Source organism: Drosophila serrata, unplaced genomic scaffold (genome assembly GCF_035046125.1).
Source record: "Drosophila serrata isolate PLE 108 unplaced genomic scaffold, ASM3504612v1 contig_175, whole genome shotgun sequence".
Classification (NCBI taxonomy): Eukaryota; Metazoa; Arthropoda; class Insecta; order Diptera; family Drosophilidae; genus Drosophila; species Drosophila serrata.
The window spans coordinates 86,346-112,532 of record NW_028257073.1 but is presented as its reverse complement, the minus strand read 5'-3'; the positions used below and the strand labels follow the sequence as shown (position 1 = coordinate 112,532).

General features: G+C 36.6%; 1 protein-coding gene across 2 annotated transcripts in view; it reads right to left on the bottom strand.

Moving 5' to 3' along the window:
- The window catches only part of Scp1 (Sarcoplasmic calcium-binding protein 1), a 67,807-nt gene that overhangs the window by 28,391 nt on the left and 13,229 nt on the right, over positions 1–26,187 (bottom strand). The window lies entirely within an intron of this gene.

The following is a 26,187-nucleotide window of genomic DNA, read 5'->3' as shown; positions in this document are numbered from 1 at the left end:
TATAAATTTAATTGTATTAATTTCTCGATCGTTCCTATGGGAGCTATATGATATAGTAGTCCGATTTTCATAAAATTTTATAGAAAATTGTAGAGTATAGTAAAATGGCTATACCTCAAATTTGATCCAATTCTATTGAAAAATGAAAAAGTTAAAAATTTTTTTGTAAAAATTTTCCGATCATTCCTATGGCAGCTATATGATATAGTCGTCCGATCCGGCCCGTTCCGACATATATACGAGTGAGAGTATATAGAAGGCTAACTACAAAGTTTCATTCAGATAGCTTCAAAACTGAGAGACTAGTTTGCGTAGAAACGGACAGACGGACAGACGGACAGAAGGACAGGCGGACAGACGGACAGACGGACATGGCTAGATTGACTCGGCTGTTGATCCTGATCAAGAATATATATACTTTATATAGTCGGAGGTGCCTCCTTTACTGCGTTGCAAACTTCTGACTGATATTATAATACCCTGCAAGGGTATAAAAATTCCGGAGTACTTATGTATGTACACTGACGACGTCAAGCTGTGTGGGCAATATAAGGAAATAAACCAATCGCTTCGAATGATTTGCCATTTCTTTGTGAATTAGCAAAAAATTGTTTAATCACACCCAATCAATCACTATTTTAGACATATATTAAATATATGTGTAATAATATTTTTTGTCAACAACGCTACAAAAACTATGTTTTTTTAACAGCTTTCTGCCAAATTATTTTTATTCCGACCTTAGTTTTATGATTATTAAATGCCACTTGACCATATAAACCATGAAATTAAGTACAGAGACTACAAAAATATAGACTTTTACCTACTACATTAAGAATTCTTTCGGCGTGACTGGAATGTGATATACATGCTTCTGACTGAAAAAAATTAACATGTACATTTAGAACTGGAATAGCTTTTCGATTAGTGTGTACCTCTTATAATATATTATATAAATAATATATAATATAATATAATATAATATAATATAATCTATACTATTATATAAAGAGGAAAGGTTTGATTTTTTGTTTGTTTGTATGAATTGAATAGGCTCCGAAAGTACTTGGCAGATTTAAAAATTCTTTCACTTTTGGAAAGCTACATCATTCCTGAGTGACATAGGCTATATTTCATTTAAAAAAAAAATAGGCATCCTTACTAAAATTACAATAACGTTATCCAAGGTGTTACAAAAATTTCAAAAAACTACCTTACATCTACCGCCCTCTACAGGCAGCCAGCTGAATCAAAGCATTTCCTGTCAAACATTCAAAACATAATGAAATAAGGAATTGGAGATAAAAATTTTATTTTTTTGTTCAGGTTCAGTAAGAAACGAAGTCTTGCCACCCAAGAAGTCGAGTTTGGGTCGTCGTACTCGCAATACAGAAGCAAAAAGACGTAAGTTTACGAATATGACTGACGAAGAACGGGCCCGCATCCGAGAGACTGAGAGGCAATGCAGATGCACAACGAAGAATCGATTTGATTCACTCTCAAAATAATGAACGCGAAAGGGCAAGGGTAGCTGAAGCGCGTTTACAGCTTGCAGAAGATCAAAACCTGCAATACAATCGTCTTGCATTCAGATATAATCCAACTATTGACTACAGCTCAATCGAATGTCGTTATTGGCCGGATGCATCAGGTCTGCATATACTGTCAGGCCTCTTCGATTGAATCAGACGAAACTTCGGTCCGAGGAATATATCCATTTGCGGGATGCTGTGATGAATGACTGTAATACAACCAACGTTGGAAAGCTCACGATTTTGCCATCGTCATACATAGGTAGTCCACGCCACATGCATGAATATGGTCAAAATGCCATGGCATATGTTCGTTGCTACGGCCGTCCAGACTTATTTATCACCTTCACACGCAATCCAGCTTGGGACGAGATAGTACAGCTGTTATTTCCTGGACAATCGTATAGGGATAGGCATGACATCACAGCCCGTGTTTTCAGACAAAAGCTTAAGTCACTGATGGATTTTATTGTGAAACATGGAGTTTTTGGATCTGTGCGGTGCTGGATGTATTCAGTAGAATGGCAGAAGAGAGGATTGCCGCATGCGCACATACTGATTTGGTTGTATGATAAAATTACTCCAGATGAAATCGACGATGTTATATGCGCTGAGATTCCATGGGCCGAGGTTGATACGGATTTGCATGAAGTTGTCATTAAGAACATGATTCATGGCCCATGTGGTACCCTCAACCCATGTTCATCATGCATGTTAGACGGGAAGTGTTTCAAGCGATATCCTCGAGCATTTACAGCCAACACCGTAACAGGGGACGATGGATATCCTCTGTATAGGAGACGGTCAACTGAAGATGGAGGGACTTCGGCAAATTTAAACATGAGAATTGGTGATATTGAGGTAGACAATCGTTGGGTGGTTCCATACTCACCACTATTGTCAAAATCATACAAAGCGCACATCAACGTAGAATATTGCAATTCCGTGAAATCGATTAAATATATCTGCAAGTACGTGAATAAAGGCAGCGATATGGCAGTTTTTGGTGTTCAGGCAGAAAATGGTGACAGCAATGCAGTACGAGTTGTCGATGAAATATCTCAATACCAGGCTGGAAGATACATAAGCAGCAACGAGGCTGCATGGAGAATTTGTTCGTTCCCCATTCATGAACGCTATCCAGCTTTAGTTCACTTGGCAGTCCATTTGGAGAATGGTCAACGTGTCTATTTCACAGAAAGAAATGTGCAAGAAAGAGTCCTGAATCCGCCAGCGACAACTCTGACTGCCTTCTTCACCTTATGCCAGGAAGATGATTTTGCCGGAACCTTGATGTATTCAGAAGTGCCCTCTTAACCATAATATGCCACAGAGAAACGTGGCAAGGTATGAATGTGTTAAAATTGACAAATCTAAATGTAATGTTTAATGCCCGTGCGAAGCCGGGAGGGGCCGCTAGTATAATATAAAATATGTATATGCACTTTTTAAATATTTTGGAAAGAACTCAGCAGCAGGCACTGCTCTGCATATCAGGGTCTCTAAAGTCAACTGTCTTCAGAAAAGGCACCATAACGCCTAATTTCATAGAGAAATATGACGTTGCAAGGGTTCCGACATAATTCAAAACTTGATCACTTTAAAATACACAACTTTTTCGGATTTTAAAACATCATTAAATGGGAACCAATGACATGGACCATAAGCAACACCGACGACGAGGTTGGCGTATAAGCTACCATAACTTATGGGCTAATAAACTACTAACTGGCAAATATTAAAAGCTGAACGTGTATTTTTTTTTTAATATTCCTCAAGGTCATTCCAGTAAGTGAGCATTAAATTACCGAAGTAAATTTTGTTTTTTATACGCTGCATTATAATTTTAGGCAGAAGTTTTCAACGGATTTAAAGAGTAATTTCCGACCCTTTAAAGTAAACATATTCTCTATCTACTCTTATCCGACTGTTCGTTTCTACGTAAAATAGTTTTTAAGCTGATACTGTGCAATTAGTATTCTTTCTATTCTCACTCGTAAAAAAATACAACTAAGCCATTCCTTATAATCCAATTTTAAACTGCAACGGTTTTCAAATTTCCGAGAGCCGAACTTAGTGTTATTTAGATGACCCTTATTTTTCGTATACTAAACATTTCTATCTAGTAATATAAATACGCTCGACCAGATCTATCCCGTTCTTGACCCCAACGTATTCGCAAAGGTGGGTTGTGCAGATGATTTTTAACTACATGGAAACAAAATTAACCTTTTCTCTTTTATTGGATTCTTCCGATGCCTCGAACACCGTGCTTAAGATATAAGACGTCAAACGTATTTGTCTCCAAAATTAAAAAAGGTTACCTTTTAATGGAAGTCTTACAGAATTTTAGGTTAACAATCATGAACATCATGAATGATAACGCGTGCTCATCATTTTTCCGCATGTTAAAAAAAACATTGCAATAGGATGAACTTTATATACGTATATGTATAAATAAATAATAGTTTTAAAAAAAAACCTAATAAAAACACTCTTTTATAAATAACAGAACTAAAAAGAAGAAAATAATTTATAATTGCAAACAAAATTATTGAATTCAGAGCAATAGTATATAATTATAAACACGATCACTAAATTCAGAGTTAAAAGCGTGGGGTGCATCCGAAGACACGGTAGTATCTCGCGCCAAGTACATGTTTTTTTCTATAATTAAATTTATCAATATTTGCTGACAATAATTGTAACATTAATTATAGATGCACCCCACGCTTTTAACTCTGAATTTAGTGATCTTGTTTATAATTAGTATATACTATTGCTCTGAATTTAATAATTTTGTTTGTAATTATTAAATGTTTTCTTCTTCTTAGTTCGGTTATTTATAAAAGCGTGTTTTTTTTAGTTTTTTTTTTAACTATTATTTATTTTTTTAATTTTTTCACAAAATTTTTCTGCCAGCTTTAAAATTCAATTACAGCTAAACGGTACTCCGTCAAGCTGTAATTTTCAAAACAATTAGTCTCAATTAACTTCTGTTGCGATAAAATATTACATTAAGATTAAAAAGTGAATATGCAATATCACTTTTCACCAATCGTACAATTCACACAATCATATTATTTTAAGACAGCTTAATTATCTTAACATTATTTCACACAAGTGATGAGAAATAATGCTGTTTGAACGAACAAGCTGAAAAGTCAATCACCGTGAAAAAGTATCTCACGAGAAAGCGTATGCTTACTCCTTTACGGAGGATCTATAAAAGAATTTATGAATCCTGACGATCCTAATCAGGATAATGATTTTTTTTATTAAATTATTGCATTGTCATCGGTCCTTGAGAAGTATGCAAAGTTTCAAGTTTATCAGATATAATATTTAAAAACCCTTGAAAATAGTGTTCAAAGATTCCGTTACATATGTACATACATACATTCCGAACTAGTAAAAACGTGTTTAGAACATTAACATTGATACGTAGACCCGAATTCTGTGCTACACAGAATTCAAAACCACTTCTAATGAAATGATCAAATCGTCCGTGTACAAATTCTTGGTGCCGTCCACGAATAGACTGAGCATGAACACCACTGGAAAATTATAACTTTCAAATTCTACGAAATATAAATTTAGTTTACTGAATGTGTTGTTGGGTGACAAACTATTTATATTTACTAAAACTTTCGTGCACGGGGAAGTTATTAATAAATGCCATTTCACTTGTGAAATTTGTGTATAACAGTCGCAACAGTGACATTTGACTCAATCCATTTAGAAACAAGAAAGGAAGCTAAATTTGGCACGCCGAAGTTTAAATACCCTTGCAGTAATACCTGCTTTTATATCATTCACCTATACATATTATATTTGCAGTTTTACATTCACAGATTTGCATTTTTCCTCCACGTCTAACGAACGTTTGTATGTCACCTATATGATATAGTCGTCCGATTTTCATAAAATTTGACACAAAATTTAAGACTGATATATATAATGGCTACATCTCAAATTTGATCAAATTCTGTTGAAACCTGAAAATGTTATAATTTTTTTTGTAAAAATTTTCCGATCATTCCTATAGCAGCTATATGATATAGTCGTCCGATCCGGCACGTTCCGACTTACATATATACTAGTGAAAGTATATAGAAGACTTACTACAAAGTTTCATTCAGATATCTTTAAAACTGAGACATTAGTTTGCATAGAAACGGACAGACTTACGGAAGTCGTCTGTCTAAAAATCATCTGTTGATCCTGATCAAGAATATATATACTTTATATGATCGGAGATAACACCTTTAATAATTTTTAATTTTAATTTTTAGGTCTTAAGCGGGTTTTTGACTGATTTATTGGTCATTCAATGGTAATCTTCTTAATTGGATCTCAAGTTATCTGAATGGCAGCACGTAAAAGGTCCTCTTTATGAATAATATATCTATTGTTCTAAGGGTTACATCTGGCGTCCCGCAAGGAAGCCATTTGGGACCCTTATTATTTACATTATTTATAAATGACCTGCCCAAAGTATTGACTAACTGCTGCTTTTTGGAAAGAATTAATTCTGTTGATGATTTGGCGTCCGACCCAAAACTTGACTTTATTGATCATATCTCGTCTATGGTGAATAGAGCCAGGGGTGTGCTTGGGTTTATTAAACGGTGGTCGAAGGAATTCAATGACCCCTATGTTACTAAATCCTTATATACTTCCTTAGTTCGTCCTATCTTAGACTATGGATGTTGCGTTCGGAGCCCTCAGTACTGCGTCCATAGTAAACACATGGAGTCGGTTCAAAAGACCTTTTTACTTTTCGCTCTACGCGGTTTAAATTGGAATGCAAACCAAAGATTACCTTCCTACTCTAATAGACTTCTATAAATAAACTTACCGTTCTTAGCCAATCGTAGAACGAGGAATAACCTTTATTTTTAACCTTATCCATGGTGATGTGGAAAGTGCTGACTTGTTGAGTCAGCTTAATTTCCACCTACCATGTAGAACTACTAGATCATATATCCCATTAGTGTTGCGCCACTGTAGAACCTCCTTTGAAGTGCATAAACCTTTTAGAGTGTTATGTGTAAATTATAATGATTTGTACACACTAATCTCTAACGTAGATACCCTTCCCAAATTAAAATCTTTATTACTAACACTTTTAGTAAAAATGCAAGCTAACAACCTGGCAGCACGCCGGTAATGAATTTCCTCGTTTTCTGTCCTATATTTTCCATCGCGCCTACTTATACCTAACCTAAACAGACACGTGCCTGGTGTTATACGGGCCACTTGAATGTAATGACCGTAGTGCATCAACGTCCAATTAATAAGCTAATTAAAACAAGACAGGAAAGCTTATATTAATATTTTATATAATACAACTAGCTGTAATACTTGTGGGTATGCAATATTCTTTGTTTCTCCATTCTCCGGGTAAATATAAAGACTATCTGGTTTACCGACACGGGAACACGCAATATATAATCATCCGTGTGAAAAACAATCTGCATCCAAATCTAGACCACGCAACTCCATAGATTGACTTTGAGCTTTATTAATTTTCATTGCGAAAGCCAAACGAATGGGAAACTTCAATCTCTTGAACTGAAACGGTGTATCAGTCGGGATCAGAGGAATCCTAGGAATGAGGACATCTTCACCTTTGATAGGACCTGTTATGATCGTTGCTTCTATTAAGTTGTTCATCAATTTCTTGACTGCGTGTCGCGTACCGTTGCAGAGTTTCCGCTGATTTATATTTCGGAGCATGATAATCGGCACACCTTTTTTTAATTTCAATATGTGTGGTGGCATTCCAGGCAGATCAAGTGAGTTTAGAAATTCCGTAGGGTAACTAACTGCTTCCTCTGCCTCCACAACGGGGTCTATCGACTGATATGTAATTTCGTCAGTTTCTATGCTGGGCTGGATTACATGATTGAGCTGGCAGCGAGAATCGCTCGTCCACTGAGCCAATCGTGATTCCTATAATTTATTCGGATATCGAGGATCACTTTTTGGATAAGTCCTTCCTTCGATGTAACTAAATTACAGAAATTCTCGGGCAATACTATTTTTCTCGACGTCTCATTGTCTGGCAGCTTTCCATTCCCCGTGACCAGTAGCTGTCGTGAGAATACGTCGGCTGAGTCATCGTTCTGTAACTGGACATGCATATTCGTCTTCAACTGTAATGTACGTACATGTTGCCACAATATGGAATATTTTAGGCAAGCATTTATCTCGTCAGCTGGTGTCGATCGGGAAATCACAGGCAACGTTTGCCTGATATCCCCTGCGAGCAATAATAACGCATTCCCAAATGGTTGGACAGCTCCATGCAAATCCCGCAATGATCGATCGAGAGCCTCCAGCGATTTTTTGTGTGCTATTGTGCATTCATCCCAAACAATGTGTTTACATCTTTGCAATACTTTTCCCATGCCAGATGCTATGGAAATGTTGCACGTAGGAGTCTCGATGATTTGCATGTTCAACGGCAACTTCAGCGCTGAATTAGCAGTCATCCCACCAGTCCTCCCAGGTGTCGCTGCGATTCCAGATAAAGCAAGAGCTAAAGCTATGTCCTTGTTAGCTCGAACCGTAGCCAGAATCAATGAATTGAGGAATGTTTTCCCCGTTCCTCCTGGAGCATCCGAGCTTCAGCTACCCTTGCCCTGTCGCGTTCAGTATTTTGAGAGTGAATCAAATCGATTGCTGCAGAACGCGACTGCCTAACTCTCAATCGACTTCTTGGGTAGCATGACTTTGTTTCTGACTAAACCTGAACAAAAAAATAAAATTTTAATCTCCAATTTCTTCTTTCAATATGTTTTGAATGTTTGACAGGAAATGCTTCGATTCAGCTGGCTGCCTGTAGAGGGCGCAGCAGTAGGGCCACTGGGAAACGGAAAAAAACGGATATATTCGCAAACGCAGATAAGCTATCAACATCAAAAGTAGATAATAACCGAGCTGGAACCTCAACGCATGTTGTGTAAAAATTTGGGTTTAAACGGTTCAGAACTTTTCAAGTCTATGAAGGAAGTAGACACAAACAGAGCATGTATATATATATAGACTAGCTGTACACTGCCCCGTTTCTCTGTGGCATATTATGGTTAAGAGGGCACTTCTGAATACATCAAGGTTCTGGCAAAATCATATTCCTGGCATAAGGTGAAGAAGGCAGTCAGAGTTCTCGCTGGCGGATTCAGGACTCTTTCTTGCACATTTCTTTCTGTGAAAAAGACACGTTGACCATTCTCTAAATGAACTGCCAAGTGAACTAAAGCTAGATAGCGTTCATGAATGTGGAACGAAAAAATTCTCCATGCAGCCTCGTTGTTGCTTACGTATCCTCCAGCCTGGTATTGAGATATTTCATCGACAACTCGTACTGCATTGTTGTCACCATTTTCTGCCCGAACACCAAAAACTGCCATATCGCTGCCTTTATTCATGTACTTGCAGATATATTTAATCGATTTCACGGAATTGCAATATTCTACGTTGATGTGCGCTTTGTATGATTTTGACAATAGTGGTGAGTATGGAATCACCCAACGATTGTCTACCTCGATATCACCAATTCTCATGTTTAAATTTGCCGAAGTCCCTCCATCTTCAGTTGACCGTCTCCTATACAGAGGATATCCATCGTCCCCTGTTACGGTGTTGGCTGTAAATGCTCGAGGATATCGCTTGGAACACTTCCCGTCTACCATGCATGGTGAACATGGGTTGAGGGTACCACATGGGCCATGGATCATGTTCTTGATGACAACTTCATGCAAATCCGTATCAACCTCGGCCCATGGAATCTCAGCGCATATAACATCGTCAATTTCATCTGGAGTAATTTTATCATACAGCCATTCTACTGAATACATCTAGCACCGCACAGATCCAAAAACTCCATGTTTCACAATAAAATCCATCAGTGACTTGAGCTTTTGTCTGAAAACACGGGCTGTGATGTCATGCCTATCCCTATATGATTGTCCAGAAATTAAAAGCTGCACTATCTCGTCCCAAGCTGGATTGCATGTGAAGGTGATAAATAAGTCTGGGCGGCCGTAGAAACGAACATATGCCATGGCATTTTGAGCATATTCATGCATATGGCGTGGACTACCTGTGTATGAGGATACAAAATCGTGAGCTTTTCAACGTTGGTTGTATTACGGTTATTCATCACAGCATCCCGCAAAAGGATATATTCACCGGACCGGAGGAACAGAAAACGTTCTGTTTCAATTTTTGCATACATATCGACAATGTACTAATGAAACAACCGACGACATTTCAATATATGATTGCAATCGGTCCTCCGAACCATTAATCTGTATGAGTAAAAGTTCATCGCGCTGCACTTTTTATTCGTTTCTACACCATTGACTGGATCTACCATCTTCACATTGAAATGGTATCCATCGGCACCATCCCAGAAGATTAGTGGATACTGCAAAGCATCGTAACAACGGTGAGTTTCTGCGACGTTTACCAATCGATCGTTTCGTCGATGGAGAACAATATCTCGAGGTTGAAACTGATTCTCGACTATGACAATTGCCACTTCGTCTATAGTTGGAGCGTAGTAGTAGGTAGTTACGCCAGTAGGCGTTTTGTCTGCATGAATGACAATTTTATGGGTATCCGAAGGCATCATATCGATTGCTGTTTTGAATAAACGCACCAAATTGTTCCGTTCGTGAAAAAGCTTCTGTAGCTGCGAAATAATGTGCCTCTTCAGCGATTTATTGATTCCATAACGTGCATCTACTTCATCTCCATCATCCCCAATAAAGTACATTTGTAGAAATTTGTGTTCGCTGTCTGGGAACGGAAGCAGGGAACCGGCTTTATGATAGATTTGTCCTTTGATTTTAAAAGTTGGCATGAATTGTGCAGTTATAATTTCCGCACCAAATGACGTCATTTGAAAGCAAGAGTTGTATTTCCTAATGTTCGACAGGAAATGCTTCGATTCAGCAGTAGATCCAGCGAATAGAGAGTGCAGAGGCTCTGGTGGTGCTTCAAGTTGAGGCAGTATATGCAGACCTGATGCATCCGGCCAATAACGACATTCGATTCGAGCTGTAATCAATAGTTGGATTATATCTGAATGCAAGACAATTGTATTGCCGGTTTTGATCTTCTGCAAGCTGTAAACGCGCTTCAGCTACCCTTGCCCTGTCGCGTTCATTATTTTGAGAGTGAATCAAATCGATTGCTGCAGAACGCGACTACCTAACTCTCAATCGTTTTCTCTCAAGCCTATCTGCTCGTTTTTCTGCTGATTCCTCGTTGTGCATTTGCATTGCTCTCAGAAGCTCAGTCTCTCGGATGGAGGCCCGTTCTTCGTCAGTCATATTCGTAATCTTACGTCTTTTTGCTTCTGTATTGCGAGTACGACGACCCAAACTCGACTTCTTGGATGGCATGACTTCGTTTCTTACTGAACCTGAACAAAAAAATAAAATTTGTATCTCCAATTTCTTCTTTCAATATGTTTTGAATGTTTGACAGGAAATGCTTTGATTCAGCTGGCTGCCTGTAGAGGGCGCAGCAGTAGGGGCACGGGGACAAGCTAAAAAAATTGATATATTCGCAACCGCAGATAAGCTACAACATCAAAAGTAGACAATAACCGAGCTGGAACCTCAACGCATGTTGTGTAAAAATTTGGGCTTAAACGGTTCAGAACTTTTCAATTCTATGAAGGAAGTAGACACGAACAGAGCATTTATATATATATAGATATATGAAATTAAATTTAAAAAATTAAATTAAATTAAATTATCTAAATTATATATTTTACATTCACAGTTTTGCAGTTTCCTATATATCTAACGATAAAACAGCTATATAATATAATCGTTAGATTTTCATAAAATTTAATATAAAATTGACTGCAAAGTTTTATTAAGATAGTTTCAAAACTGAGGTACTAGTTTGCGTAGAAACGGACAGACGGATTTGGCTATATCGGCTCGCCTGTTGAAGCTGATCAACAACAAAGTGTATACTTTATATGGTCGGAGGAGACTCCTTCACTGACTAAAATTATAATACCCTGCTAGGGTATAAAAATCATGGCACCCCCGGGTGTACAAGACAGTTCATTTAAAATTGGCAACAAATTTACATACAGGGACAGTGACACAAACATATCGGCAAATATATTTTGTCATTGTATTCATTTGACCATTGCAATGGTCTAATGCATTAGACTCTCTAACTAAGTACCGGTGCGTTGTTAGAACCGAAAACGAAGATGAAAGAGAAGTGCAAATTAAGAACTGTAAAAATGCAAAATATTTCGACAATTGTCCTGCTGATAAGAATACCAGCATGCAACAATTTTTGCAGCGGCAAATATATATATATATTTCATTGCGTGATTTAGTTGTTTCTGGGCAAGCTGAAACTGAGGTTCAAAAATATTATTACAAGTTTTCATTAATATTGGATAAATTCGATTTTTTAATAATTAAAATGGTTATAATATCGGAGTTTAGCACCAAAAAAAAAGATCAGAAATAGTGATCAAATATAACTTGGGTGTTTCCGTAATGAACATCGTTGAGAAACATAATTTGTCTCGTCAGACAACTTATTATCAAATCAATGAATATAAAAAATTAAATGATATGATCAATGTTCGCCGTAAGGGCAGAAATCGAATGACAGGACCTGATGCAGACCGTCCAATCGTCCGTGCTTTTAAAAAGGACCCTCTAAAAACACCAAAGGCCGTGTCTTTGGGGTGGAATGAGACTGCATCAACTTCTATAAGTGAGAGGACAATACGGAGGCTTTTGATAGAAGCAGATATGAAAACATATATTGCAAAGCCAATACCTTTTATAACCCTTAAAAATAAACTAAAGCGGTTGGAGTTCGGGAAATAGTACATCACCAAGCTCGCTTCATTTTTGCGTATTGCCTTGTGGACGGATAAGAGTAGTTTTGAATTCCACGCATCCCAAAAAAAAGTTTTTGTACGAATTTACAAGAATTATCGTAAAAAAATTGCTCCTGTGTGTCAAAGAGTAAGCTAAGGGGGTGGAAGCGTAATGTTCTGGGGATCTGTTTCATATAATGGTGTGGGAGACTTGGTTCCCATAAACGGATTCATGAACCAGAACCGAAATTTAGAAACCTTAAACGAATATGCGCTTCCCTCCGGCGAAAAATTAATAGGAAAACAATTTTTTTCTCAACAGAACAACTAGGTACTAGGTTTTTAAGAGATGTTCAGGTTGAAACCCTCGATTGGCCACCACAAAGTTCTGATTTAAATATGATTGAAAATGTGTGGTCGCTTATAAAGCGAAATAGAAGCGCTAATCTCACCAGGACAAAAGCAGAAACCATCACTAAGATCACAATGAATTGGAAAGAGATTTCTTTAAAATACCTTGAAACCTTGGTCGATTCCGTTCCTTATCGCCTTCAAAAGGTCATAGACACCAAATGAGGATATATTTATACCCTTGCAGGGTATTATAATTTCAGTCAGAAGTTTGCAACGCAGTGAAGGAGGCACCCCCGACCATATAAAGTATATATATTCTTGATCAGGATCAACAGCCGAGTCGATCTAGCCATGTCCGTCTGTCCGTCTGTCCGTCTGTCCTTCTGTCCGTCTGTCCGTTTCTACGTTTTGAAGCTATCTGAATGAAACTTTGTAGTTAGTCTTTTATATACTCTCACTCGTATATATGTCGGAACGGGCCGGATCGGACGACTATATCATATAGCTGCCATAGGAATGATCGGAAAATTTTTACAAAAAAATTATAGCATTTTCAGTTTTCAACAGAATTTAAACAAATTTGATATATAACCATTTTATTATACTCTACAATTTTGTGTAAAATTTTATGAAAATCGGACTACTATATCATATAGCTCCCATAGGAACGATCGAGAAATTAATACAATTAAAAATTATAACTTTTTCAGTTTTCAACAGATTTTCATCAAATTTGAGGTATATACATTTTAAATTAGTCTCAAATTAAATTAGTGTCAAATTTCATGGAAATCGGACGACTATATCATATAGGTGCCATATATCCGATCGTTTGATGTAGAGGTAAAATGCAAATCTGTGAATGTAAAACTGCAAATATAATATGTATTGTAGAATGAAATGAAAGCAAGTATTACTTCATTGTTCATGAAGTAATACCTGCAGTAGAAATATATAATTTATATTGTATGGATTCCTATTCATAGAAGTTCAATCTGCAAGGCTATATAAACTTCTGCGTGCCGAAGTTAGCTTCCTTTCTTGTTTTTATTAATTTCTAGTTTAAAATAAATTTATAAAAAATACTTGTCAGTTTAATAGTTAACAACAAATTTGTCAAAATACTTATGTCCCTTTGAAATTAATTCGTTTTCAGTTTTTATTTATTTTTTAATTAGTTTTATTGTACCTAAAGGAATTATATATAATCCATAAATATTATTCTCTCTAAAATAAAAAAAAAAAATTTTAAAGAAACTGAGGCATCGCAATGACAAAATATATTTGCCGACCAGTGTACATATGTCCATATATAATAAAAGTTAGGTTAAAAAAGCTATTTTTTTTATTTAAGCTTGTAAAATAAATGTTGCCCGCGCGCTTCCTTGTTAATCTACAAAAATTAACAAAACAATCGTGTCGTTCGCGAAATACTCTGTCCGCGCTCTCTTGCTGCCATCACCAAGGGATCTCCATCGTTGAGGAAAGTGGCTGATGCACAAAAAAATTCCTTCAGTAAATCCAATCAATTCTGCAGTTAAATGTCCTCAACCCAAAATCTTGGGTTGGATTCACTGTGAGCTGCAGTAAAAATGACGTAACGCAGAACGTTGTATGACTGCTTAACAGTGAATCCAACCGCGATTCTACAGTAGAAATTCCTCAACCAACGAACAAATTGCAATTTTTTTAAATATTTTAAGTCTCAAATAATTGCTTCAGCTCCTTATTGTCTCGAAGAGTTGGTATATCCAATGTTCCTCCACTGAAGATAAAATAGACAACATTCAAAGTTAAAAAAGTTTTAAAACCAAATAAATAAAAATTTTTATAAATATACCCTGCAGTACAAGTCATCAGTAATTCATCAACGTTTCATCAACAGTCAAGGCGGTGTTGTTGATGATTCATCGATGAATGGCCATACAAACTGTTAATGAATTTAACATGGGCATGTCCCCTAGACTGCCATCAACAAAAATTCATCAACAATTCATCGATGATTCATCAACAAAATTCTCAACGGCCGGGCCATGGTACTGCCGGCGACTGCCGTCTAGACTACAGTCGTAACTGTATCGTGGGCAGAGCGTCGTATTAGAAGTCGCAGTCGGCAGAGGGTCGACCCGGTAGAAGTCGCAGTCGGCAGAGCATCGCCTCGGTAGAAGTCGCAGTCGGCGCGTAGATGACAGTGGCCTATTGATGACATGCGGTACTGCAGGGAATATACTCTTGTTAATACTAACATACATATATGAAATCCGCTTCCTGCCCGTTGCAAATCCGTATCAACCTCGGCCCATGGAATCTCAGCGCATATCACATTGTCAATTTCGTCTGGAGTATTTTTATCATACAGCCAAATCAGTATGTGCGCATGCGGCAATCCTCTCTTCTGCCATTCTACTGAATACATCCAGCACCGCACAGATCCAAAAACTCCATGTTTCACAATGAAATCCATCAGTGACTTGAGCTATATGATTGTCCAGGAAATAACAGCTGTACTACCTCGTCCCAAGCTGGATTGCATGTGAAGGTGATAAATAAATCTGGACGACCGTAGCAACGAACATATGCCATGGCATCTTGAGCATATTCATGCATGTGGCGTGGACTACCTATGTATGAGGATGGCAAAATCGTGAGCTTTCCAACGTTGGTTGTATTACGGTCATTCATCACAGCATCCCGCAAATGGATATATTCCTCGGACCGAAGTTTCGTCTGATTCAATCGAAGAGGCCTGACAGTATATGCAGACCTGATGCATCCGGCCAATAACGACATTCGATTCGAGCTGTAATCAATAGTTGGATTATATCTGAATGCAAGACGATTGTATTGCAGGTTTTGATCTGCTGCAAGCTGTAAACGCGCTTCAGCTACCCTTGCCCTGTCGCGTTCATTATTTTGAGAGTGAATCAAATCGATTGCTGCAGAACGCGACTGCCTAACTCTCAATCGTTTTCTCTCAAGCCTATCTGCTCGTCTTTCTCCTGATTCCTCGTTGTGCATCTGCATTGCTTTCAGCCGCTCAGTCTCTCGGATGCAGGACCGTTCTTCGTCAGTCATATTCGTAATCTTACGTCTTTTTGCTTCTGTATTGCGAGTACGACGACCCAAACTCGACTTCTTGGATGGCATGACTTCGTTTCTTACTGAACCTGAACAAAAAAATAAAATTTGTATCTCCAATTTCTTCTTTCAATATGTTTTGAATGTTTGACAGGAAATGCTTTGATTCAGCTGGCTGCCTGTAGAGGGCGCAGCAGTAGGGGCACGGGGAAACGCTAAAAAAATTGATATATTCGCAACCGCAGATAAGCTATCAACATCAAAAGTAGACAATAACCGAGATGGAACCTCAACGCATATTGTGTAAAAATTTGGGCTTAAACAGTTCATAACTTTTCAAGTTTCTTCTTTCAATATGTTTTGAATGTTTGACAGGAAATGCTTCGATTCAGCTGGCTGCCTGTAGAAGGCGCAGCAGTAGGGGCACGGGGAAACGCTAAAAAAATTGATATATTCGCAACCGCAGATAAGCTATCAACATCAAAAGTAGACAATAACCGAGCTGGAACCTCAACGCGTGTTGTGTAAAAATTTGGGCTTAAACGGTTCAGAACTTTTCAAGTCTATGAAGGAAGTAGACACGAACAGAGCATTTATATATATATAGATATATGAAATTAAATTTAAAAAATTAAATTAAATTAAATTATCTAAATTATATATTTTACATTCACAGTTTTGCACTTTCCTATATATCTAACGATAAAACAGCTATATAATATAATCGTTAGATTTTCATAAAATTTAATATAAAATTGACTGCAAAGTTTTATTAAGATAGTTTCAAAACTGAGGTACTAGTTTGCGTAGAAGGGGAGAATGGGGGGGGGGGTATATAAGGTAAAGTGTCTGATTGCATTCAACTTGGTGAATGCCAGCATGATCCTTATCACTGCTCTCCCCAAGCCGACGCACTACCTCCACGTGGTTCTCCCTGGATTGTCACTCAACACCCGTTGTTTGACAAACTAAAGCGCGCGACGAGAGTCCTAGCTCTTCAAACTAGGTTGTGGCGTAGGACTTGAAATCCACCCACGGAAAACAAATCTTCAGTGAAGGAAGCAGATGAAGCCTCGGAACGGAACCGATCTAAAGTTGACGACCATGGCACACGTAAAAAGGACAATGATTTGAGAGTATGCACTTGGAATGTACGCACATTGTACAGACCAGGTGCTGCTCAACAACTAGCAGATACCCTCAATAAATGTAGGGCTGACATCACTGCTATCCAGGAAATGCGATGGATAGGACAAGGTTGCCTTAAGAAGAAGAACTGCGACATTTACTACAGCTGCCATCCAGAACGGCATGAATTTGGCTGTGGCTTCGTTGTAGGCGCCAGACTGCGGCGCCGGGTCTCTCACTTTCTGCCAATAAACGAGAGACTTGCAACGATCCGAATTACTGCCAAATTCTTCAACATCAGCCTGATATGCGCGCATGCCCCAACCGAAGAAAAGGACGATGTCACCAAGGATGCTTTCTATGCGGAGCTCGACCGGGCTTATGGCCGCTGTCCTTCCACGGACAGACGGATTTGGCTATATCGGCTCGCCTGTTGAAGCTGATCAACAACAAAGTGTATACTTTATATGGTCGGAGGAGACTCCTTCACTGACTAAAATTATAATACCCTGCTAGGGTATAAAAATCATGGCACCCCCGGGTGTACAAGACAGTTCATTTAAAATTGGCAACAAATTTACATACAGGGACAGTGACACAAACATATCGGCAAATATATTTTGTCATTGTATTCATTTGACCATTGCAATGGTCTAATGCATTAGACTCTCTAACTAAGTACCGGTGCGTTGTTAGAACCGAAAACGAAGATGAAAGAGAAGTGCAAATTAAGAACTGTAAAAATGCAAAATATTTCGACAATTGTCCTGCTGATAAGAATACCAGCATGCAACAATTTTTGCAGCGGCAAATATATATATATATTTCATTGCGTGATTTAGTTGTTTCTGGGCAAGCTGAAACTGAGGTTCAAAAATATTATTACAAGTTTTCATTAATATTGGATAAATTCGATTTTTTAATAATTAAAATGGTTATAATATCGGAGTTTAGCACCAAAAAAAAAGATCAGAAATAGTGATCAAATATAACTTGGGTGTTTCCGTAATGAACATCGTTGAGAAACATAATTTGTCTCGTCAGACAACTTATTATCAAATCAATGAATATAAAAAATTAAATGATATGATCAATGTTCGCCGTAAGGGCAGAAATCGAATGACAGGACCTGATGCAGACCGTCCAATCGTCCGTGCTTTTAAAAAGGACCCTCTAAAAACACCAAAGGCCGTGTCTTTGGGGTGGAATGAGACTGCATCAACTTCTATAAGTGAGAGGACAATACGGAGGCTTTTGATAGAAGCAGATATGAAAACATATATTGCAAAGCCAATACCTTTTATAACCCTTAAAAATAAACTAAAGCGGTTGGAGTTCGGGAAATAGTACATCACCAAGCTCGCTTCATTTTTGCGTATTGCCTTGTGGACGGATAAGAGTAGTTTTGAATTCCACGCATCCCAAAAAAAAGTTTTTGTACGAATTTACAAGAATTATCGTAAAAAAATTGCTCCTGTGTGTCAAAGAGTAAGCTAAGGGGGTGGAAGCGTAATGTTCTGGGGATCTGTTTCATATAATGGTGTGGGAGACTTGGTTCCCATAAACGGATTCATGAACCAGAACCGAAATTTAGAAACCTTAAACGAATATGCGCTTCCCTCCGGCGAAAAATTAATAGGAAAACAATTTTTTTCTCAACAGAACAACTAGGTACTAGGTTTTTAAGAGATGTTCAGGTTGAAACCCTCGATTGGCCACCACAAAGTTCTGATTTAAATATGATTGAAAATGTGTGGTCGCTTATAAAGCGAAATAGAAGCGCTAATCTCACCAGGACAAAAGCAGAAACCATCACTAAGATCACAATGAATTGGAAAGAGATTTCTTTAAAATACCTTGAAACCTTGGTCGATTCCGTTCCTTATCGCCTTCAAAAGGTCATAGACACCAAAGGAGGATATATTTATACCCTTGCAGGGTATTATAATTTCAGTCAGAAGTTTGCAACGCAGTGAAGGAGGCACCCCCGACCATATAAAGTATATATATTCTTGATCAGGATCAACAGCCGAGTCGATCTAGCCATGTCCGTCTGTCCGTCTGTCCGTCTGTCCGTTTCTACGTTTTGAAGCTATCTGAATGAAACTTTGTAGTTAGTCTTTTATATACTCTCACTCGTATATATGTCGGAACGGGCCGGATCGGACGACTATATCATATAGCTGCCATAGGAATGATCGGAAAATTTTTATAAAAAAATTATAGCATTTTCAGTTTTCAACAGAATTTAAACAAATTTGATATATAACCATTTTATTATACTCTACAATTTTGTGTAAAATTTTATGGAAATCGGATTACTATATCATATAGCTCCCATAGGAACGATCGAGAAATTAATACAATTAAAAATTATAACTTTTTTAGTTTTCAACAGATTTTCATCAAATTTGAGGTATATACATTTTAAATTAGTCTCAAATTAAATTAGTGTCAAATTTCATGGAAATCGGACGACTATATCATATAGGTGCCATACATCCGATCGTTTGATGTAGAGGTAAAATGCAAATCTGTGAATGTAAAACTGCAAATATAATATGTATTGTAGAATGAAATGAAAGCAGGTATTACTTCATTGTTCATGAAGTAATACCTGCAGTAGAAATATATAATTTATATTGTATGGATTCCTATTCATAGAAGTTCTATCTGCAAGGGTATATAAACTTCTGCGTGCCGAAGTTAGCTTCCTTTCTTGTTTTTATTAATTTCTAGTTTAAAATAAATTTATAAAAAATACTTGTCAGTTTAATAGTTAACAACAAATTTGTCAAAATACTTATGTCCCTTTGGAATTAATTCGTTTTCAGTTTTTATTTATTTTTAATTAGTTTTATTGTACCTAAAGGAATTATATATAATCCATAAATATTATTCTCTCTAAAATAAAAAAAAAAAATTTTAAAGAAACTGAGGCATCGCAATGACAAAATATATTTGCCGACCAGTGTACATATGTCCATATATAATAAAAGTTAGGTTAAAAAAGCTATTTTTTTTATTTAAGCTTGTAAAATAAATGTTGCCCGCGCGCTTCCTTGTTAATCTACAAAAATTAACAAAACAATCGTGTCGTTCGCGAAATACTCTGTCCGCGCTCTCTTGCTGCCATCACCAAGGGATCTCCATCGTTGAGGAAAGTGGCTGATGCACAAAAAAATTCCTTCAGTAAATCCAATCAATTCTGCAGCTAAATGTCCTCAACCCAAAATCTTGGGTTGGATTCACTGTGAGCTGCAGTAAAAACGACGTAACGCAGAACGTTGTATGACTGCTTAACAGTGAATCCAACCGCGATTCTACAGTAGAAATTCCTCAAACAACAAACAAGTATTTAACAGTTTAACTCTAGATAACCGCAGAATACTGTTAAATACCATATTTATAGTAAAAAATACAACCACAAAAAAGAAAACATTTAAAATATATATAATTTTTGTATATGTTGCAAATTAAATTGCAATTTTTTAAAATATTTTTAGTCTCAAATAATTGCTTCAGCTCCTTATTGTCTCGAAGAGTTGGTATATCCAATGTTCCTCCACTGAAGATAAAATAGACAACATTCAAAGTTAAAAAAGTTTTAAAACCAAATAAATAAAAATTTCTATAAATATACCCTGCAGTACAAGTCATCAGTAATTCATCAACGTTTCATCAACAGTCAAGGCGGTGTTGTTGATGATTCATCGATGAATGGCCATACAAACTGTTAATGAATTTAACATGGGCATGTCCCCTAGACTGCCAACAACAAAAATTCATCAACAATTCATCGATGATTCATCAACAAAATTCTCAACGGCCGGGCCATGGTACTGCCGACGACTGCCGTCTAGACTACAGTCGTAACTGTATCGTGGGCAGAGCGTCGTATTAGAAGTCGCAGTCGGCAGAGGGTCGACCCGGTAGAAGTCGCAGTCGGCAGAGCATCGCCTCGGTAGAAGTCGCAGTCGGCGCGTAGATGACAGTGGCCTATTGATGACATGCGGTACTGCAGGGAATATACTCTTGTTAATACTAACATACATATATGAAATCCGCTTCCTGCCCGTCGCAATCACTGAGTTAAATTATTTTTCACTTCTTTTTATTTAACTTTTATTCATATATCCACAAGTAAACTTTCACTAATAAAATGCGATAGAGCTAAGGCTGACCGTCTTAGTGCTATTAAGAAAACCACTTATATATACCAGAATTTACTTTAGTTGGCAGAAAAAGTTTTGGATTTTAATTAAAAACAAGAAAGGAAGCTATCTTCGGCATGCCGAAGTTTATATACCCTTGCAGATAGAACTTCGATGACTAGGAAGCCATACAATATAAAATATATATATTAATATTAAAAAACAATGAAGTAATACCTGCTTTCATTTCATTCACCTATACATATTATATTTTCAATTTTATATTCACAGATTTGCATTTTTGCTCCACATCTAACGATCGTTTGTATGGCACCTATGTGATATAGTCGCCCGATTTTCATAAAATTTGACACAAAATTTAAGACTGATATAAAATGGCTATATCTCAAATTAATGAAAATCTGCTGAAAACTGAAAACGTTATAATTTTTATTTGTATTCATTTTTGGATCGTTCCTATGGCAGCTATGTGATATAGTAGTCCGGTTTTTTAATAACTTTACACAAAATTGTAGATTAAAATAAAATGGCTATATCTCATATTTGATGAAAATCTGGTGAAAACTGAAGAATTTATAATCTTTAATTTTGATAATTTCTTTTATTTCTTATAAAATGGCTATGTATTAAATTTGATGAAAATCTGTTGAAAACTGAAAATGTTATACTTTTTAATTGAATTAATTTCTCGATCATTCCTATGGGAGCTATATGATAAAGTCGTCCAATTTTCATAAAACTTTACATAAAATTGTGGGATAATATGAAATGGCTATATCTTAAATTTGTTTAAATTCTCTCGAAAACTAAAAATGTTATCGCCACCGCGATTGTCAGTCTTCCGACAACAGCCACCGCCATTCTCATTCCTCTCAAATTTCTCGATCGATTCTGGGAGCAAAATGATATATTAGTCAGATTTTCATAAAATTGTAGAATAATATAAAACGACTATATCTCAAACTTGATGAAAGTAGTGAGAGTATATAGAAGCCTAAGTTTCATTCAGATAGCTTCAAAACTGAGAGACTGTTTGCGTAGAAATGGACAGACGGACAGACGGACATGGCTAGATCGATTCGGCTGTTGATCCTGATCAAGAATATATATACTTTATATAGTCGGAGGTGCCTCCTTCACTGCGTTGCAAACTTCTGACTGAAATTATAATACCCTGCAAGGGTATAAAAATTAATAAATTGTTTAAATTTATGGTTCTGGCAAGTAAGTTTTTTAATACCCACCTAAGGCATACAAATATATATACCTAGACCAAACGAGAACAAGAAATACTCTACATAGGAAAGATCGGAAAATTAAAATAAATAAATTATAACATTTTCAGTTTTCAACAGAATTTGATAAAATTTGAGATATAGCCATTTTTATTTTTTATTTTTTTTACTCTACAATTTGGTGTAAAATTTTATGAAAGTCGGACTACTTTATCCTACATCTCCCATCCTTCCATATTAAATAAAATTAAATAATATATCTTTTTCAGTTTTCAACAGAATTTAATCAAATTTGAGATATATCAATTTTAAGTAACTTTAGAACTTTGTAAAATTCTCTGAAAATCGAACTACTATATCCTATAGCTCCCATAGGAACGATCGAGAAATTAATACAATTAAAAATTAGAACTTTTTCAGTTTTCAACAGGATTTGATCAAATTTGAGATATAGCAATTTTATGTTACTTTACAATTTTGTGTAAAATTTTATGAACATCGAACTACTATATCCTACAGCTCCCATAGGAACGATCAAGAAATTAATAATATTAAAAATTATAAACTTTTTAGTTTTCAACAGAATTTGATTAAATTTGAGATAGAGTAATAAAAAATGGCTACATCTCAAATTTGATCGAATTCTGTTGAAAACTGAAAATGTTCTAATTTTTTTTTTTTGTAAAAATTTTCCGATCATTCCTATGGCAGCGATATATGATATAGTCGTCCGATCCGGCCCGTTTCGACATAAAATACGAGTGAGAGTATATAGAAGACTAACTACAAAGTTTTATTCAGATAGCTTCAAAACTGAGAGACTAGTTTGCGTAGAAACGGACAGACGGACAGATGGATATGGCTAGATCGACTCGGCTGTTGATCCTGATCAAGAATATATATACATACTTTATATAGTCGGAGGTACCTCCTTCACTGCGTTGCAAACTTTTGACTGAAATTGTAATACCCGGCAAGGGTATAAAAATAAGTTTGGCTGTGAAAATAATTGTCAATTTGTGTAAATACTTTAGACAACTCCCGTATGTACATATACAATATCAGAATCAGCAAAAATTTGAAAGCTGGAGTTGGAGATAAATCAATTTGATTATTGTCTTTTGCTTAAATATTACACCTCGCTTTAAATTTTAGTAAAGCTAAATTGCCATGATTAATTTTTAATTTTATTTATTTATTTATTTACTTTATTTTTTTTATTTTTTTAATTATTTTTATATTTATTTATGTTTTTATTTTTTTATTTATTTATTTAGTTATTTATTTATTTTTTATTTATTTATTTATTTATTTATTTATTTATCTATTTATTTATTTATTTATTTATGTATTTATGTATTTATTTATTTATTTATTTATTTATTTATTTATATATTTATGTATTTATTTATTTATTTAATTATATATTTGTTTTTTTACTTATTTATTTATTTATATATTTTAGTAGTTTCGGATCCGAACCATTCCCTGATTAAACGAGCTGCAGCTGCAAATCAAATACAAGAATAGACAGAAGATGAATATAGATGACCAAGTCAAAATTAATGTCGCTATTATCTGCCATAAAGTCAGCAGCCAGTATCGAAACTCCGGGATCGGCTGCTGTACCACTAACTCATGTGCGACTTCCGAATGTGGCATTGTCAAAATGTAGTGGAAATTATTCTGAATTTAAAACCTTTATAAAGATGCCAGAATTCTACTTATCAAAAAATTCAACCATCTAATTTCATGTCTCTATGGTGAAGCTTTAGGAATAATTAAAAAGTGTCGAGCTTGATACCGCTCACACCATATTCTGCTTCACAGATACACAGTGCCTGATAAAAGTTTAACTTTGCAGCCAGATCCCAAGCGACGGAAAGGCGCTCACCTCCGGACACCTGTTGACAGGCGGTGTCGCAGCACCAGTACTCTGGACCCCGGACCAAGCGGGTCTCAGTTGCTTGCGGTGATGGTGGCTTGACTTGTCAGTCAGGCAAATGTTTTGGCGGCGATGGTCCCGGAAGTATATCCTGGGCCTACAAATCCGAGTCGAGTGGCACCACAAGCAGGACAACGTCGAGGAGGGACAGATCGTCGTCGTGGCAGTGGACAACCGGCCGCCTGAACTTAGCTCCAAGGGCTGATCGTCGCGACGGACGCACGCATGGACAACGGCATGGTCTGGGTCGTCGACCTTAGAAGAAGCGATGGAACTGTTTTCCGAAGGGCGATCCAATGTGTTGTCCGCTACCAATGTGTTGAAGCCGTTTAGGCGTTTAACGGGGCCGGTGTTTTCTGGATGTAGTTAATTTAGTTCATGTAGTAAAAAACTCGGAGTCTAGTCTATATTGGTTTAGGGCGAAGGCGAACACAATAAAGCTCTCTCGCGTTCTTCGCGAATTCACCTAGCCTTCGCCAACCGTCGTGTAAGCTAGTCTAAGCAAAAATATGTTGAAATAGATTGATTCGTATATGATAACTGAAATCGATCATGTCTTTCGTTTTTCGCTCGACAACTGTAATAAAGCACATTAACTAATTAGGTATGGTTCAAAAAATTTTTGGCAATAAGTAGAAAAAAAGGGTTCACGCATAGGTGAGTTACTCGGGTCTCCACGTCGAACGTTCAAAAAATCTTATCTTCAATACTCTTGTAAAGTGTTACTATAAAAATATTTGTTATTAACTGATAAAAAGTTCTATAATATCCGAGATTACGGTTCTAAGACAACAATTTCCCCACTTGAGTTATCATTTAAATTATTGCGATCACTAACATCTGCTGATTGTATTGCATGCAAAACCACACATTTTCTTCACTTATTGCGTTTACAGTTTTTATAATTTTCGTGCACAAAAAGAAATAAAAGGTTTGAAAGCACAAGCTGTTACATTACATTTACCGGATATAGTCGTTCAATCTAACTAATTGTACCAATTTTATTAATTTTCAGACTTTATCTCATCTATTTATATAATAGGTTAGGTTATGAAGGCTGCCAGGCAGAGCCCAGCACACATATAAATCTATTGTTTCACCGAGTACTCTTTCTCGGACTGCTTTGAAGAAGTTGAGTATATATATGTATCTTGATAATATTTTCCAGTTTGTAGAGATTCATTAGAAATGGACTGCCAAGATTCTTAAGTCTAGTTCTGAAAAAGCCTAGGCAGAACCAGAAGAGGTGGTTCTCTCTCCATTTTTTTTATTATTTCTTCTTGGACGTTGATGCACTAAGGTCAGTACATTCAAGTGGCCCGTATGACACCAGGCACGTGCCTGTTTGGGTTAGGTGTTAGTAGGCGCGATGAAGAATATAGGACAGAATACGAGGAAAATTGACTACCGGCGTGCTGCCAGATTGTTAGCTTGCATGCTTACTAAGTGTGTTAGTATTAAAGATTTTAATTTGGGAAGGGTATCTTCGTTAGAGATTAGTGTGTACAAATCATTATAATTTGCACATAGCACTCTAAAAGGTTCATGCAGTTCAAAGGAGGCTCTACAGTGGCGCAACACTAATGGGATATAGGATCTAGTAGTTCTACATGGTACATGGAAATTAAGCTGACTCAACAAGTCAGCACTTTCCACATCACCATGTATAAGGTTAAAAATAAAGGTTATCCCTAGCATCGTTCTACGATTGGCTAAGGACGGCAAGTTTATTAATAGGAATCTACTAGAGTAGGAAGGTAATCTTCGGTTTGCATCCCAATTTAAACCGCGTAGAACGAAAAGTAAAAAGTTCTTTTGAACCGACTCAATGCGTTTACTATGGACGCCGTACTGAGGG